The 17,118-nt window shown below is 42.3% G+C and overlaps 1 protein-coding gene across 1 annotated transcript in view; it reads left to right on the forward strand.

Annotated features, from left to right (window-relative positions):
• Positions 1-17,118, forward strand: part of myo16 (myosin XVI) — a 502,924-nt gene that overhangs the window by 430,395 nt on the left and 55,411 nt on the right. The gene's annotated exons all lie outside the window — the stretch shown is intronic.

Raw genomic sequence — 17,118 nt, forward strand, 5'->3', positions numbered from 1 at the left:
AGGGGGGACTTGATAGAGGTATTTAAAATTATGAGGGGGATAGATAGAGTTGATGTGGATAGGCTTTTTTCATTGAGATAGGGGAGATTCAAACAAGAGGACATAAGTTGAGAGTTAGGGGGCAAAAGTTTAGGGGTAGCATGAGGGGGAACTTCTTTACTCAGAGAGTGGTAGTTGTGTGGAATGAGCTTCCAGTAGAAGTGGTAGAGGCAGGTTTGGTATTGTCATTTAAAGCAAAATTGGATAGGTATATGGACAGGAAAGGAATGGAGGGTTATGGGCTGAGTGCGGGACAGTGGGAGTAGGTGAGAGTATGCATTCGGCACGGACTAGAAGGGCCTAGATGGCCTGTTTCCGTGTTGTAATTGTTATATGGTTATATATAACTAGTCTTTCTAACGGCTGCAATGTCATAATTCCAGGTGTTGATCCTACCCTCAGCTCACCCATCTTTCCTATTAGGACACTAGTGCACCATGCTCAACCTTTTGATTCCTGACATTGTTCGAGACCTCACCAACACTTGTCTCCACAACCTCTCCACTAATTGTTCCAGTGCTCTAGTTCCTATCCCACTGAAACTCTAGTTTAAACCACGCCATGCAACATTAACAAACCTTCCTGCTAGGATAATAGTCCCCTTCCAGTTCAGATGCAAACCAGCCCTTCAGTGCAGTTCCCACTTTACCTGGAAGAGAGTCCAGTGATCCAAAAATCTTATGCCCTCCTTCCACATCAATTGCTTAGCCTCCTTGTAATCTATATAGCTTTCTTAGTTCTCCATCACTAACATGTGGTACAGGTAGCAATTCAGAGATCACAACCCCCTCCTGCCATTGAACTTAGCACCTAACTCCCTGAACTCCTGATACAGAAACTTGTCATTTCTCCTACCCTTGACATTTACCTATATGGACCATGAAGTCGGGCTTTTAAACTTCCCACTTAAGAATGCTGAGGACTCGATTTGAGATGTCCCAGATCCTGGCACCCAGGAAGCAACATACCATCCAGGAATCTCATTCTCGCTCAAAGAACCTGCTGTCTGTTCCCCTAACTAATGAGTCCCCTGTCAGCACAGTGTGCCTCTTCTCTCCCTTCCCTTCTGAGTCACAGATGCAGACTCAGTTCCAGAGACCTGAGCACTGTGACTTTCCTCTGTTATACCTGTTGTTGAGGGGTATTCTGTACTGGCTCCTTAACCCCTTTCCTGTCACCCAGTTTCCTGTGTCTTGCACTTTGGATGTAACTACCTCTCTATATGTCCTATCTGTCAGCCCTTCAGCCTCCTGAATAATCCCGAATTCATGCATTTCCAGCTCCAGCTCCTTTATGTGAATTGTTAGAAGCTGCAGCTTGATACACGTCACAGACACAGTAGCCAAGGGAAACTGGAGGTCTCCCTGCCTTCCTATATCCCTTCAAGAGGAACATCCCACTATCCTGCCTGGTATCTCTACTGTCCTAGCTGAGCAGATATAAAGAAGGGAGGGAGGAAAAAACTGTACCTGGAGCTTTTTCTTTTTTTTTTGCTTTCTCTGACTGAAGCCTCTAAGAGCTAAAGCTTCAAGATCACCTCTCTATCTCTGTCCACTATGAATTGCTGCTGCGCTTGCCCCTACCTTCCTTTAACTTGCTCTTACTAATCAATCCCAAATGCTGATTGGTTGCTGGTCTGAGCTCAGTTTTTCGATCCCATGATCCGATGCTGCCTTTTTCTGCTCAGTCAGTGGACCAGATTGAAATCACTTCCTCTCAAACTTTTGGCGTCTGGATTGGTCACTGCTCAGAGCTCAATTTCATAGATGTGAAACCTTTACCGCGAAACGAATAGGAGCAACACACACATGGTAAAGCCAGTGACTGCAGAAACTCTTGCAGGTCACACACCATCTTGACACAAAAAGTATAACTGGTTCTTCATTGCAGCTGGGTCTAAATTGTGGAGCTCCCTATCCAACGGCACTGTTGGAGTAATTTCAGCACAAGGACTGGAGCATTCGAAGTGGTACTTGATCTTCACCCTCTGAAGAACATGGCAATAAATACTGACTTGTTCCGAAAGCTCAAAACTCATTAAAATCGTCAAAAAGTTCAAAAATACTGTATAACAGCCAGGATATTTCTGAAAACTGTAATCCTCCTTCCCCTATCGTTCAAATAAACAGGAAAAGGAGTCAAGCCTGCTTGATCATTCAGTATAATCATTGATATCATATTTTTGATACTACTTGATGTAATTTATGTCATGAAATCTATCTTTATATATCTTTAAATCGATATTTAGTAATTTGGCCTCCACAGCCTTCTGCGGCAAAGAGCTCCACAGTTGCACCGCATGTCAGTGAAGAAATGTCCCATCTCAATCTTAAGTGTCCTAGCCAATAGCTGAGACTTGGGAAACACCTCTCCTCAGTACAACCTGTCAGAGTTTTGAATGTTTAATCAAAGCCAAAAAAACAAAGTGGTGACAAAGAGAGTGTTTCCTGGTGTGAGAAAGATTCACAAGCCACTGAGAAATTAAATAGGGAATTCGGGGAACGATGATAATGAGGAAAGTAGGAGTTTGTGATTAAAACATATGAAAATCAATTTATCTGCTTAACAAAAGCCACAGCCCTTTACTTCTATTACAAACCAAACCAAAAACAGTCGCCTTATATTGATGTCATTACATCAGACATTCTTAAAATGAACACAACAATTCAGTGACTGTGTTTCTGAATTATGTAGAACAGTTCCTATTATGAACGATATGTATCATCTGTCACCCATTACATGACCTTACGCTACCATGATGAAAAGTCAACGTCTTCCTCTGGTAGTTCATTCCATAATGAAATTAATGAATCTAAATGATCTGAAGCAGTAGAATCATTACCAGTATTTACTATCAAAAATGAAAACAGGTGGTGGTTATGACCTGAAGTTGTTGAACTCAGTGTTAGGTGGAAAAGTAAAAAAGTTTTAACAATATTAGTCAAGATTTTGGAGAAATCTGTAGTACAACTTTTGCATCCATCTTCTGATCTGTGAAACTAACACAGATGATACTGCTGTGTTCTACCAGTTTAAATCATAGAATGATGAGAGAAAGAGAGCATCCAGCAAAACAATTATAATTAAGGAGTCCATTGTTCTGAACTGAAAAATACAATTCATTAAAAATCCTAGTAACATATCAAAGTGCATAACTTCATGTCACTGTTTTAATTACCAAATACTGCCAAATGAAGCTAAGGAGATGCTTACAGGATGCTCAGACGTAAAGGTTGAATGTTTGCTCCCTTAAGTTAATTCAGTCTCTTTGCAGAGCTTGGTTTTATTTTACAAAATATATCATGTGTATTGCCTAATGAGTCTTGTACGATAAAGGGTCGATTTTAATTTCATTGAAATTGAAGATGTGAAACAGATACCAGTTGTATCCTGATCTCTGAGCGAGAGCCAGCTACCCACCTTCCCTTGGTTGTTGTCATGCCTTTTGTGCCTAAAAGTGCAACGACAATGTATCTTGCTGTTGAGTAACTGCCAGCCCTCTTGTCAGGTTTCATTGAGCTGATTTTTATAATTAAGCCTTGTTGTAATAAACAGCTACAGAATCGTGTTGATGTAAGTTCACAGAGACAAAAGCTCTCTGAGGGAATCTAAGAGCTCAGTCATGCTGACTTCCACCTTACTTTTGACCTTTCCATATCGATTAGTCAAATTAAAGCCAAGTAAGTCTCATGTCTGTCTCTGGGCAGATTGTTTGAAGTGAACATGTGAAAGACTTTTGCAGCATGAATTTTTTAAGAAGAGTGATATGATCATAGCCCTACCTAGAGAACTGAACAGCATTTGTCGTGAAGTAAGTAAAGACTGGTTTAAGGGATTTCTTCTGCATAAACTTTGGCTGCAGTCTGTATTGTTTGTTGGGATTATAAGGTTAATTCTGACAACATTTATAATGAGCTACTTCCTTTACTCCCACTCTACAGCAGCATACACATCCACAATATAGTTACAAACAGTGTAATAGTTTGGTAGTATTAACAGAACCAGAGAACCACTTGGGTTTCCTTTGGATACTCTAATTTCTTTCCTCATCCCAAAGACAATTACTCTGAATTGGCTACTCTGAATTGCCCCAAGAGTGTAGGTGAGTGGTAAAACCTGGGAGTGTGGGGGGGGGGGGGATTGAAACTGGGAAGGATTAAAAATTGGAATTCCTGTAAACGGCAAACATGGACTGGGTGGGCCTATCGACTGTATCCATGCTGTATGACCCTAAATACAGCAGAGAAAAAGGCTATGGTGAACACTATTGTCTCCACGTGAGCCTTCTCTGTTCTTTCCTCATCTGAAACCATCACCTTAACTTTTTATAATCCAGCTGCTATTTAAACAATTCCACAGTATTCACTTCAACCACCTTTTGCGGCAGCAAGTCCTTCACAGTTTGGTAATAAAATTTCTTTTGATAGAAAAAACTCGAAACACTCAATTGTTCATGCAGCATTTGTGGAAGAAAACATAGATAATGTACCCATAGCCTTGGCATTTCCCTTCTGTACTGCATGGTCATTTCAGTTACTGTCCCCTTCCTGTCAGCTTGAACCAGTTTGGCCATTCTCCTCTGACCTCTCATTTTCACCCACAGAATTGTCACTCACTAGATGTGTACCTACATATGTGTAAATTTTTTGATGAATTTTCCAGCAATTGTAGTATAGCAGCTTCTGTATTTTTCTAGAAGCTTCTAAGTTTTTCTGCAGTAGATGTCACACCTATTGCCATTGGAATTTTGAAATTTTTCTAGTTGGAGCTAGATTTTGTAAAAGATGACTACGACATTTGTTCTCAGCTCTACTTTGTTGGTTCTTAGTTCCTGTAACACTTAATAAAATGTCTCTAAGTTACAAGTTTTAGGCTCCTTCTTGACTTCTGAACCTCTGGATCACAAAAACACCAGGATCCAACACTACCAATGACAGACACCTCAAATCACTAATGAGATATTAAAATCTCTACAACTTTCTTAATGTTTATTGGTAGGAGAAGTAAATCAACATCAATATCTTCTCTCCAGACATCCCCTCATTGAGGCCCGAATTATACTCAGTCCTGTCCACTGGGTAAGTCAAGTCTGATGCATCCCCAACAACTTATTAATGAAGCCAATATTCTGTCTATTAGAAGCTCCATCACAGCAGGCAAGCAGGAGAAGGCTGTTATTACAGCCTCCTCAAATATTGCTCAAACTGGAAAAGGATTCTGTCTGCATTGGGAACACAGAAGCACTGTGTAGATGGCAGAAGGAGCTCATCTCTTTATTAGTGGTGCATTTGCCTAAATTACCAAGCACCTCCTGCCATACTTGTTACATAAGGCTTATTAATCACTTAAAAACCAAAGAGGCGTCAGTTTTGATATTGCAGAAATGTTAAAAATAACAGGTGTAACAAAAGAAGTTAACAGAGGTGCATCCACATATTACTGACTTGACAGTTCACTAACTGACCACTTATAAAATTTGTATTTTAGTTGTAAAAGGTTCGTGAAAGGAATATTGTAGGTCTTACCAAAACTCCCAATATTTAAACCCACATTCAACCATACAAGGGTCTTTAGTGATGTTGAGGGTACTTTGCATACACTGTCATATTTACAATGTGTTTCTAGTCTAGGTGTCCACAACCTTTTTATGCAATGGATCCCTACCATTACCCAAGGGGTCTGTAGACTCCAGGTTGGGAACCCTGCCCTAGAATCAAACAAGAACAAATTTGAAACATATTTTCAGTTGTCATCAATTTTCAAAATAAATTGCCATGTCAAAAATGACAATGATAGAATGCAAAACCTTGCTTCTAACTAAGAGTTAACCAATCAGATAGCTCCTATTCAAATAATATGGTCCCTGCAACTGCAACTAAGATGTTACAAAAACAGCTGCAACCACTAGAAAACACATGACATGAAAATACAAACAAGCATAAGAAAGTTAAAGTACAAGGAAAGTAACAAATACACAGTCTAATCCAATTTATGCCCCTTTGATTCTAAATCACACATTTAGACTATAAGACCTAGGAGCAGAATTAGGCCATTCAGCACTTAAAGTCTGCTCTGCTATTCTATCATGGGGTTCCCTCTCAACCCTATTCTCCTACCTTCTCTCCATAGCCTTTCACATCCTGACTAATCAAGAAACTATCAAACTCTGCCTTAAATGCATCCAGTGACCCAGACAACACACCCACATGTGGCAATGATTCACCACACTCAGATGAGAAATTTCTCATCATCTCCATTTTAAATGGACGTCCCTCTATTTTGAGGCTGGGCCCTTTGGCCCTAGACTGCCCCACAATAGGAAACATCCTCTTCACAAACACTCTATCTAGGTCTTTCAACATTCCATGAGATCCCACCTTGTTCTTTTATATTACAGCAAGTGCCGACCCAGAGCCTTCAATCACTACTCACATTATAACCCTTTCAATCCCAGAGTCATCCTCATGAACATTCTCTGAACACTCAGCATATCCTTTCTTAAATAAGGCCCTAAACTGCTCACAATACTGCAAGTGAGGCTTCACTAGTGCTTTATACTGCCTCGACATTACATCTTTGTTTTTATATTCTCATCCTTCTGAAATGAATGGCAAGATTGCATTCACCTTCCTCACCACCAATTCAACCTGCAAATTAACCTTAGGGAATCCTGTATGAGGACTCCCAAATCCTTTTGCACCTCAGATATTTGAATTTTCTCACTGCTTAGAAAATGATCTATGCTTTTAGTCCGTCTACCAAAGTGTGTGACTATACACTTCCCAACACTATATTCCATCTGCCACCTCTTTGCCCATTCTCCTAATCTGTCAGTTTTTCTTCATCCTGTCCGCTTTCTCAAAACTGCCTACCTCACCGCCTATCTTTGTATCGTCCACACACTTGGCCTCAAAGTCATCAATTTCATCATGCAAACCTACAGACCTTTCAATTTTCTAAGCACTATCTCCCTAGTAATAGCAACCACACTTATTTCTGCCCCTTGACACTATTAAACATCCAACATGCTAGTAGTGTCTTCCACAGTGAAGAATGCTACCAAATACTTAGTCAGTTTTTCCGCCATTTCCTCATCACCCCGTTACCATCTCTCCAGCGTCATTTTCCAGTGGTCCAATATCTGCTCTCACCCCTCTTTTACTCTTTATCTATCTGAAATACTCTGGTATCACTTTTAATATTATTGTCTAGTGTACCTTAATGTTTCAAACAAGAGAAAATCTGCAGATGCTGGAGATCCGAGTAACACACACAAAATGCTGGAGGAACTCAGCATGCCAGGCAACATCTATGGAAAAAAGTACAGTCAACGTCTTGGGCTGAAACCCTTCAGCAGGACTGGAAAAAAAAATGGAGAAGTACTTTTAAAAGGTGGGGAGAGAGAGGAGAGAGAAACACCAGGTGATTGGTGAAACCTAGAGGGGGAGGGATGAAGTAAAGAGCTGGGAAGTTCATTGGTGAAAGAGACAGAAGGCCATGGAAGAAAGAAAAGGGAGGAGGGGGAGGAGAACCAGAGGACATTGATGAATGGGCAAAGAGATAAGGTGAGAGAGGGAAAAGGAGATGGGAAATGGCAAAAGAGGGTTATTACCAGAAGTTAGAGAAGTTAATGTTCATGCCTTCAGGTTGGAGGCTACCCAGATGTTGTTCCTCCAGCCTAAGTGTGTATTACAACAATGGAAGAAGCCATGGAGGAACATATTGGAAAGGGAATGGGAAGTGGAATTAAAATAGGTGGCCACTGGTTCTGGTCCTGCTTTTTCTGATGGATGGAGCATAGATGGTCTACAAAGCAGTTTTCTATTCTACATCGGGTCTCACTGATGTATAGGAGGCCACAATAGAGACTTGAGCAAAGCACAGCAATGTTTCGCTGCCTGCTTGCATTCCGCCTCACCTGAGAAATTGGACTGTTGAGTCAACTGACTCCGAAGATCAGTGGTACTCGTTTTATATTTAGTTATTCCTTTCAGCCGCAGTGTTGGCTATGTTATCCATTTGAGGGTTTTAGTTTGGACTAAAATTTATTGTTTTCTTTTCCCTCTAACTCTGTTCGCATTAAAGTCTGTGAATTACTGACCTGCTTCTGTGTCTCTCACTCTGCAATTGGGCCATATCCGAACATAGTGACAGCAAGTCTCGGAACACACAAAGCAGAGAGAGAGCAGCTGACCTTAGCCCTGAGATTCATTGGTCAGATAGGGGACAAGCTACAGACGATGGAATCTGTACTGAGTGAAGTTATGGAAGCCATGAAGCTGATAATCTTGTGCCCAGTCTCATTTGGAGGAACAGAATGCATCCCTCGCCGCAATGGTTGAACAGCTCACTGCAGACAATCGGACTCTGGTGTCTGCGGTTTCTGCTCTCACAGCTGCCGTTCCACGAACTTAACTGTGGACAGTCAGTGTCAGCTAACAGCTGGTAACCTTCTTCCCAATGGAATTCAGCAGCCTCTGACTGCCTCATTCCTACTCCCAGCATCTCGCAGGTCCTACTTTTGTGCTGCCCTGACAAACTCTGCTAGTGATGGTTCCACTTCCACGCCCAGACCAGAATTGACTTCCACCTTCAGACCCTCACAGACTCCCGTGTCCATATAGGAATCGAGTATTTCACCACCAGCCAGATATTCTGGTGATCTTGACAGTTGCAGGAATTTTATTACCCAACGTGAGCTGACATTTCAAGCCCAGCCTGGTCGTTTTGGTGAAAACTGACATACGTGTTCAGTCTTCTAGATGGACCTCCACTCAGCTTGTTCAACACTTTACGGGAGCAAGGATACCCCACAGCCCAGTTGTTCCAACATTTTGTGGCAGAGTTAAGAAGGGTTAAGAAGAGTTAAGAAGTTAAGTTACCTTCCAGTACAGGGTCAGGAGGCTGCCCACCAACTCTTCTACTGAGCCAAGGCAGAGGAACAGTGTGGACTGAGCGCAGGGCTCCGGCATGAGATCGCTGTCTGGGATGAACAGGATTGTCTGAATGAGCTGATTAACCTGGCTATTCTAGTTGATGATTGGGTAACCGAGTGGCACAGGGAAAGAATGTTTCAAACTTCCTATGCACCGCCTGATCACAGTCTTTCCTCACCTTCTCTCTATCCCTTACCACCCAGCACCAAGCCCACGGAGGAGTCTATGCAAGTAGTGCATATGCGCCTGTCTCAGGAGGAACAAGAGCACCATAGGAGAACAGGTTCCTGCCTCTATTCTGGTGATCCAGGACACACCGGGCAGCACATTCCACACGTCCAGTAAAAGAGGATACCTGTCAGCAAGGAGGGGAGTCTTGACGGCTCAGTTCTCTCTTCTATCAGCTTCCCCTAATTGTGTAATGCTGGCAGTTTCCTCATTCTGGAGGTCTCAGACCCAAGAACTTAAGACATTTCCTGTCCCACCTACGCTCAGAACAAGACATCATGCCAGCGTCCTGCAGGTCTGTTATGTCCACTGCCTGTGCCCCACTGCCCCCCGGACCCACCTCTCAGTAGGTTTAGAAACATAGAAAATCTACAGCACAATACAGGCCTTTTGCCCCACAAAATTGTGCCAAACATGTCTCTACCTTAGAAATTAATAGGTTTACCCATAGCCCTCTATTTTACTAAGCTCCATGTACCTATCTAAAAGCCTCTTAAAAGAACCTACCGTATCTGCCTCCACCACCATTACTGGCAGCCCATTCCATGCACTCAACACTCTCTGAGTAAAAAACTTACCCCTAACATCTCCCCAGCACCTTAAACCTGTGTCCTCTTGTGGCAACTATTTCAGCCCTGGGAAAAAGCCTCTGACTATCCACATGGTCAATGCCTCTCACCATTTTGTACACCTCTATCAGGTCACCTCTCATCCTCCTTCGCTCCAAGGAGAAAAGGCTGAGTTCACTCAACCTGTTTTCATAAGGCATGCTCCCCAATCCAGGCAACATCTTTGTAAATCTCCTCTGCACCCTTTCAATGGCTTCCACATCCTTCCTGTAGTGCGGTGACCAGAACTGAGCACAGTACTCCAAGTGGGGTCCTACCAGGGTCCTGTATAGCTGCAACATTACCTCTTGGCTCCCAAATTCAATTCCACGATTGATGAAGGCCAATGCACCGTATGCCTTCTTAACCACAGAGTCAACCTGTGCAGCTGCTTTGAGCGTCCCATGGACTCGGACCCCAAGATCCTTCTGATCCTCCACATTACCAAGAGTCTTACCATTAATACTATATTCTGCCATCATATTTGACCTACCAAAATGAACCACTTCACACTTACCTGGGTTGAACTCCATCTGCCACTTCTCAGCCCAATGTCCCGCTGTAACCTGACAGCCCTCCACACTATCCATCTGCTGTCCCATCAGATGGATGGATCCATTAGATGGTCCCCCTTGAGTTTATGTGTAACTTATCCCCAATGATCCAGAAATTCAAAATCCTGCTCTCTGCACCAATTCTTCAGCCACACGTTCTTCTACAATATCATCCTATTCTTACCTTCCTGGCACATGGCACAGGTAGCAATGCTGAAGTCCTGGTTTTTAGCTTCCTACCAAGCTCAGGAGAATGGAGCCTCAGTCATGATGGAGCAGACTCAATGGGCCGATTGTCTAATTCTGCTCCAATGTTATGGTCTACTGCTATGTATTCAGTCTTCAGGACCTCAACCTTTTCATAGCTATGGTAACAATGTATATCTGGACTTCTGGTTGCTTACCCTCCTCTTTAGGAATGCCATGGGTCTGATCTGTGAAATACCTGACACTGGAACCTGAGAGGCAACATACCATCCAGGTGTCTGTTTTACATCTGCCTAATCTTCTGTCTACTCCCCTAGCTACTGAATTCCTTTATCACCAACTCTCTCCTCTTCTTCCCCTTCCCAGTTAAAAGGAAAAACTTTAGAAGCTTGGTCTTTCTAGGTGGGAGGAAATTAAGAGGAGGTCATTATTATTAGTTTTTAAATAGTAATGGATAAGATAGGAGGGGTCCACAGCTTTAAGTCCTAAATCTGGATAGGTCCAATATTTGGAAGCATTAGATAGAATCTTGTAGACATTGATTGGGTGAGACTGTTTACTGGTAAAGAAGCAAGTGGAATTGGGAGGCTTTTAAAAGACTGATATCAAGAGTATAGGGCAGCATGTTCCTACTCAGGTGAAAGGTAAGGTTTGCATGCTTAGAGAACCCTGATTGATGAGAGATTTTGAGACTCTGGACAACTTAAAAGGAAGAAGCATACATTGGGTTTAGGTTAATTGAGAGCATGTGAATCCCTTGAAGACAATAAGTGGAGAAATACACATGAGAAAAATCAAGAGGGCAAAAAAGAATATTGCAATGGATCTGGCAGATTAAGTTATGGATAATCCCAAGAGATTTCACTGGTATATGAAGAGTCTAGATATCAGCAAGGTTGTCTATGTGTGGAGCCTCAGGAGATAGGCAAAATTTTTAATGAATATTTCTATATTTTTTTTACTGTGGAGAAAATGACAGATGCTAAAGAAGTGAGAGAAATGAGTAATGATGTTTTGGACTACGTACTTCAAATTACCAGGAAGTATTGGCAGCCTTAAAGAGTTTTAGAGTGGATAAATCCCCGAAGTCTGACAAAATGTATAATCAGACTTTATAGGAAGGTGGGGAAGAAAATGTGAATATTCTTGCAAAGATCTATGCTTCATCTTCACCGCAGGCAGAGTCCTTGAAGACTGGAGAGTGGCTAATGTTATATCGTTATTTAAGAACTGCAAAGACAAGCAAGTGAAATACAAGGCAGTAAGTCTGAAATTAGTGGTGGGTAAATTACTGAAAGGGATTCTGAGGGACAGGATCCGTGAGCATTTGGATAGATAAAATGTAATTAGGGATAATCATCATAGTTTTGTGCATGGGAAATTGTGACTGTCAAATCTCTAAGAGTTTTTCAAAGAGGTAATCAAGGGGATAAGTGAGAGTAGAACAGCAGACATTGTCTATATGGACTTTAGTAAGGCCTTTACCAAGGTCCCGCTTGGAGGGTTAGTCTAGAAGGTGAGATACCATGGGATCCAAGGAGCGGTAGCACAGAGTGATGGGAAAAGGTTATTTCTCACACTGGAGGCCAGTGACTAGTGTTGTGCCACAGCGACTGTTACTGGGACCTTTGTTGTTCAACATTTTCATGAACAATTTGATAATGAATGTACAAACCTCAGCATGTGGATGATACTGAAGTGGTACTACCATCATTCCAATGTCCAAGACAGGAACGGAAACGGGCTTAAATGATTACTGGCACTTATTTCAACAATCATGAAGTATTTTAAGTGGCAGGTAATGGTTTACACAAAACTCCACCTTCCAGCTACACTGGACCTTTTGCAATTTGCCTACTTCTCAAACTAGTCTACAGATGATGCCATAGCCTTGGCCCTCCACTCCATCTTGTCTCACCTAAAAAATGATGTGTCATACGCCAGGATGTTGTTGAATTCAGCACAAACATTCCTCAGAAGGTGGTAAGTAAACTCTCCTCACGGGAACTCAACACTTCTCTTTGTGACTAAATCTTGAACTTCCTGACGAAAAGGCCGCAATCAATTTGAGTTGGCAGTAACATCTCACACCCCGTCATGCTGAGCACTGGTCCACCCCAGGACATGTGCTCAGCCCACTGCTGTCCACGCTGCTTACTCATGACTGTACTGCCAGATTCAGCTCAAACCACATTATCAAGTTCACTGAAGATACAACAGTGGTTGTCCTCATCAGTAACACTGAAGAGTCAGATATGGAGAGGAAGTAGAGAGGCTTGTCAAATGGCATGAGAATGACTCAACATGGACAAGACAAAAGAGACGATTGTGGACTTCAGGAAGGCACATGTCAAACACTCTTCACAGAAAATCAATGGCTATGCCATGGAGAGAGAGAAGAGCACAAAGTTCCTTGCTGTGCACATCACAGGTGAACCAACCTGGTCCCACAACACCTCTTCACTATTCAAGAAGGCACAGCAGCATCTCCACTTTCTAAGGAGATTGAGACATGCAGGGCTCCCTGCCACCTCTCTAATAACTTTTTACAGGAGCACCATCAAGAGTATCCTGTGTGGCTGCATCATTGTGTGTATGGAAGCTGTAAGATATCAGACCACAACACCCAACTGAGGACATTGAAAACTGCCGAGAAGATCATCGAGCTCTCCCTCCCCACCATTTGTGACATTTACCTGGAGCATTGCAAGGGTAGGGCCTGAAGCATTGTTGATGATCTGTACACCGTCCCACAATATCTTTGACTCATGACTGTTAGGAAAGAGGTACAGAACCATCAGGACTAGGACTTCCAAACTGGGTAACAGCTTCTTCCCTCAAGCTATGAGAATAATGAACACCTTGCCATCACTGAGGTCTCATCACCAGGACAGCATGCTGTGTACTATTTACCTGTGCTGCACACTATGCGTTTTGAATTGTATTTTATTAACTTTTTTAATGATAATATTTTGGTTTAAGTGTTGTGTCTGATATAGGTTTTGTGGGTGCAACCTACGGAAGAACATGGTCTGGAAGAATGTTGTTTTGCTTGTTTGTATATATGTGTGGTCAGCTGACAATGAACTTGAACTTTGTATCCTTGTCAGCAAAGAAGGTTATCAAAAATTACAGGGGGATCTTAATCAGCTAAGTAAGTCAGCCAAAGATTGGCAAGTATCTTTCAATTCGGTTAAGCACCAAATATGGCATTCTAGGAAAAAACAAAAGGTAGGTCCTTAACAGTGAAAGTTCAAGCCACTGGGAGTGTTGTGGAAGAGTGCAAGTTCATTCATAGATATACAATGTGGTGAAGAGGACGTTTGGCATGCTGACCTTTATCAGTCTGAGTATAGGAGTTCCAGTTGTACAAGATATCGGTACACCTGCACCTGGAGTATTGTGTACAGTTTTTGTTGCCCTGTTATAGGAAGGACATCATTAAGCTGGAAAGAGTGCAGAGAAGATTTATGAATGTTGCTATGACTCAATTGTCAGAGTTATAGGGAGAAGTTGGGCAGGCTAGGACTTTACTCCTTGAACCTTACGAGATGGAGAAGTGACCTTACATAGGAGTATAAATAGGATGTAGTCTTGTTCTCGGGTAAGGGAAACTAAAAACTAGAGGGCATATGTTTAAGGCAAGAGGAGAAAGATTTAAAAGGGACTTCCAAAGCAACTTCTTCACTCAGATGGTACTGATATACAGAATGAGTTGCTGGGAAGTGGTTGAGGCAAGTACAATAATGACATTGGGATGAGTACATGGATAGGAGAGGTTTAGAGGAAAATGGGCAACTGTGGACAAATGGAACTAGCTTGGTGGGCACCATGGCTAGCACAGGTGAGTTGGGTTGAAGGGCCAGTTCCTATGACTCTGTGACTGAGGTATATAAAATTATGAAAGATGAATATACGATGAAGTACAGGAAACTTTACCTATACCAGCTGTAGTTAAAACTAGAAGATATAGATTTGGGTAGGTGGTAAGAGATTTAAAGGGAATCTGACCTTCTACACCCAGATGGTGTCAGTACCTGGCATGCACTACCAGAGAGGGCAGGGTTGCTTAAGAAGCATCTAGATAAACACGTTCTAGGCATAGAAGACTACAGACCATGTGCTGGCAGCTGGGATTAATACAGAAAGTTGCCTACTGGTTGGCATTGACAATTTAGCCAAATGACCTGTTCCAATGTTTTAAGGCTTTCTGACTTCCATGGCTCTCCTCAAGTCATATGGCACTTTATCTGAGATCAGAGTTGATTGAAAACACTCTCAGTGCCCCAACAGTCTCCACCATTGTCATCTATAGCAGTCTTGGGCTATCAAGCACTGGGGATTATTGTCATTATGTCTGCAAAGTCATCTTGTACATCCTCTTCTAGAAAATCCACCTTCCTGAAATCTGCAGCTATAATAACTTTCTCCTTTGTCAATATGGATGAAGCGTACACATTTAAGGTCACACGTGTATACACAGATGGCCTCTTTAGTCCCTATAGGGCACCAACCTTTCTTCAATTATTCTTTTGCTGTTAATGTATTTATAAAACCCTTATGAATTTCTTTAATCTTATCTGTTGGTGATATATTTTCTTAATTTATTCATTTACAGAATGTGGGCGCCACCAGCATTTATTACCCATCCCTAGTTACCCTTGAGAAGGTGGTGATTAACTGCCTTCTTGAACTGCTGTGGTCCCTGAGGTACATCCATAGTGCTGTTAGAGAAGGAATTCCATGATTTTGACCCAGTGACAAAGGATCTCTCCCTCTCCCTCATATTCACTCAGCATGGTAGTGGTTAGTGCAATGCTTTACAGCATCAGCAATTAGGGTTCAAGTTCCTGCCATTGTTTGTAATGTGTTTGTACATTCTCCCTGAAATTGCGTTTGTTTCCTTCGGGTGTTCCAGCTTCCTGCAAAGATGGATGAGTTAAGGTTAGTAAGTTGTGGATATGCTACACTGGTGCCACTTGTGAGCTGCTCAACATGCATTCTCAGTCTTTGTGGGTCATCGAGATAATCAGTGCATTTCACTGTATATTTCCATGTACATGTGACAAATAAAGATTCAAAGTATATTTATTATCAAAAAGTATATAAATTATACAACCTTGAGATTTGCAAAGCAAAGCAACAAGCCCGAAAGAGACCAATTAAAAAAAAAGACCAAATCACAATGCACAGAGAAAGAGGGAGAAAAAAAAAATCACCATTTGTACGAACAGTAGAAGTGAGCAACAGCAAAGCATTCCAAACCAAACTGAGTCCTTAGATCCAAATCCCCAGAGCAGGCCCAAAGCCTCAATGTTCAGCTCATCACATTAGTGGGACAAATTGTTGCAAAGTTCACCAACACAAAGTTCAGCAGCTAGGCGCAGTCTCACATCTTCAGCATCACGATGAGAGGAGCCCCCAGTCTATCTGGGCTAGCAGTTAAATTGTCTGAACAGTACATTGTACCTTGCAATGGGACCCAGGCTGTCCTGCAGTGAATCATTCCAGGCCTAGAACATGCTACCCGGCGATTCGCTTCGGGCCTAGACTTCACTGCCGAAGAAGCTACTCTCCACTTCTCCAAATCAGCTCAGCACTTAGAGTGAACCAACCTCACCTGACTCTCAACACCCTGCCTTTCCAGTCTTTCTGGGCTGATGTTTAAATTGTCCAACAGCAGATCATGCCTCACATGAGGACCTGGGCTCTGCCATGCTGAATCACTCCAGGCCTAGAACACGCTGCCCAGCGATTCACTTCAGGACTAGATTTTGCTGCTGAAGAAGCTGTATTCGACCTTCCCAAATCAGCTCACTCCTTGGAGCAGTCCACTCTTGCATCCGGCTTAGCTGGATGGGGATCGGAACTCCTCTGCCTCAGCTTCTCCTCTCCAACTCATTCATTCCAACCAGCACAACTCCAAGTGTATCAATTTTACAGCGCAGCATGAATTCGCTCACCTCTTCATTATTTGCGGTGATAGTTTACCATAATTTAATTCAAAATAAGTGTTACTTGTAATGTTTTAATTGAATTTTTTTGCTTTCAAACTGCCAGGAAGCTGTCACATGCCTTCAGTAGTGCCATCTGAAACTGGAAGCTAAAAAATAAAGCTAATCTTCACACTCACACTCACACTCATCCTCCTGAAGGACTCAGCTATTATCAGTTCTTTGTACCCGATGTACACTTATTTTATGATTGCAGCTTTGGTGTCTCTTATTATCCATGATACTGTCCTTGCCCTCATGGGAACACATTGATGTTGAATTCTCACCATTTGTAGATTTACTCCCCGGCAGCTGCTCCCAGCTCACATTTTCTAGATACCATTTGATGTTGAAGTTAGTCTTCCCTTAATTTAAGAGTTTAATTTCAAGATCACCCTATCCCTTTCTATCAGGACCCCAAAACTTATGGAAATAAGAGACTACTATACAGGTATATGGAGGAATTTAAGGTGGGGGTTATATGGGAGGCAGGGTTTGAGGGTCGGCACAACATTGTGAGCCGAAGGGCCTGTAATGTGCTGTACTATTCTAT

This window comes from Hypanus sabinus, chromosome 3 (assembly GCF_030144855.1).
Source record: "Hypanus sabinus isolate sHypSab1 chromosome 3, sHypSab1.hap1, whole genome shotgun sequence".
NCBI lineage: Eukaryota > Metazoa > Chordata > Chondrichthyes > Myliobatiformes > Dasyatidae > Hypanus > Hypanus sabinus.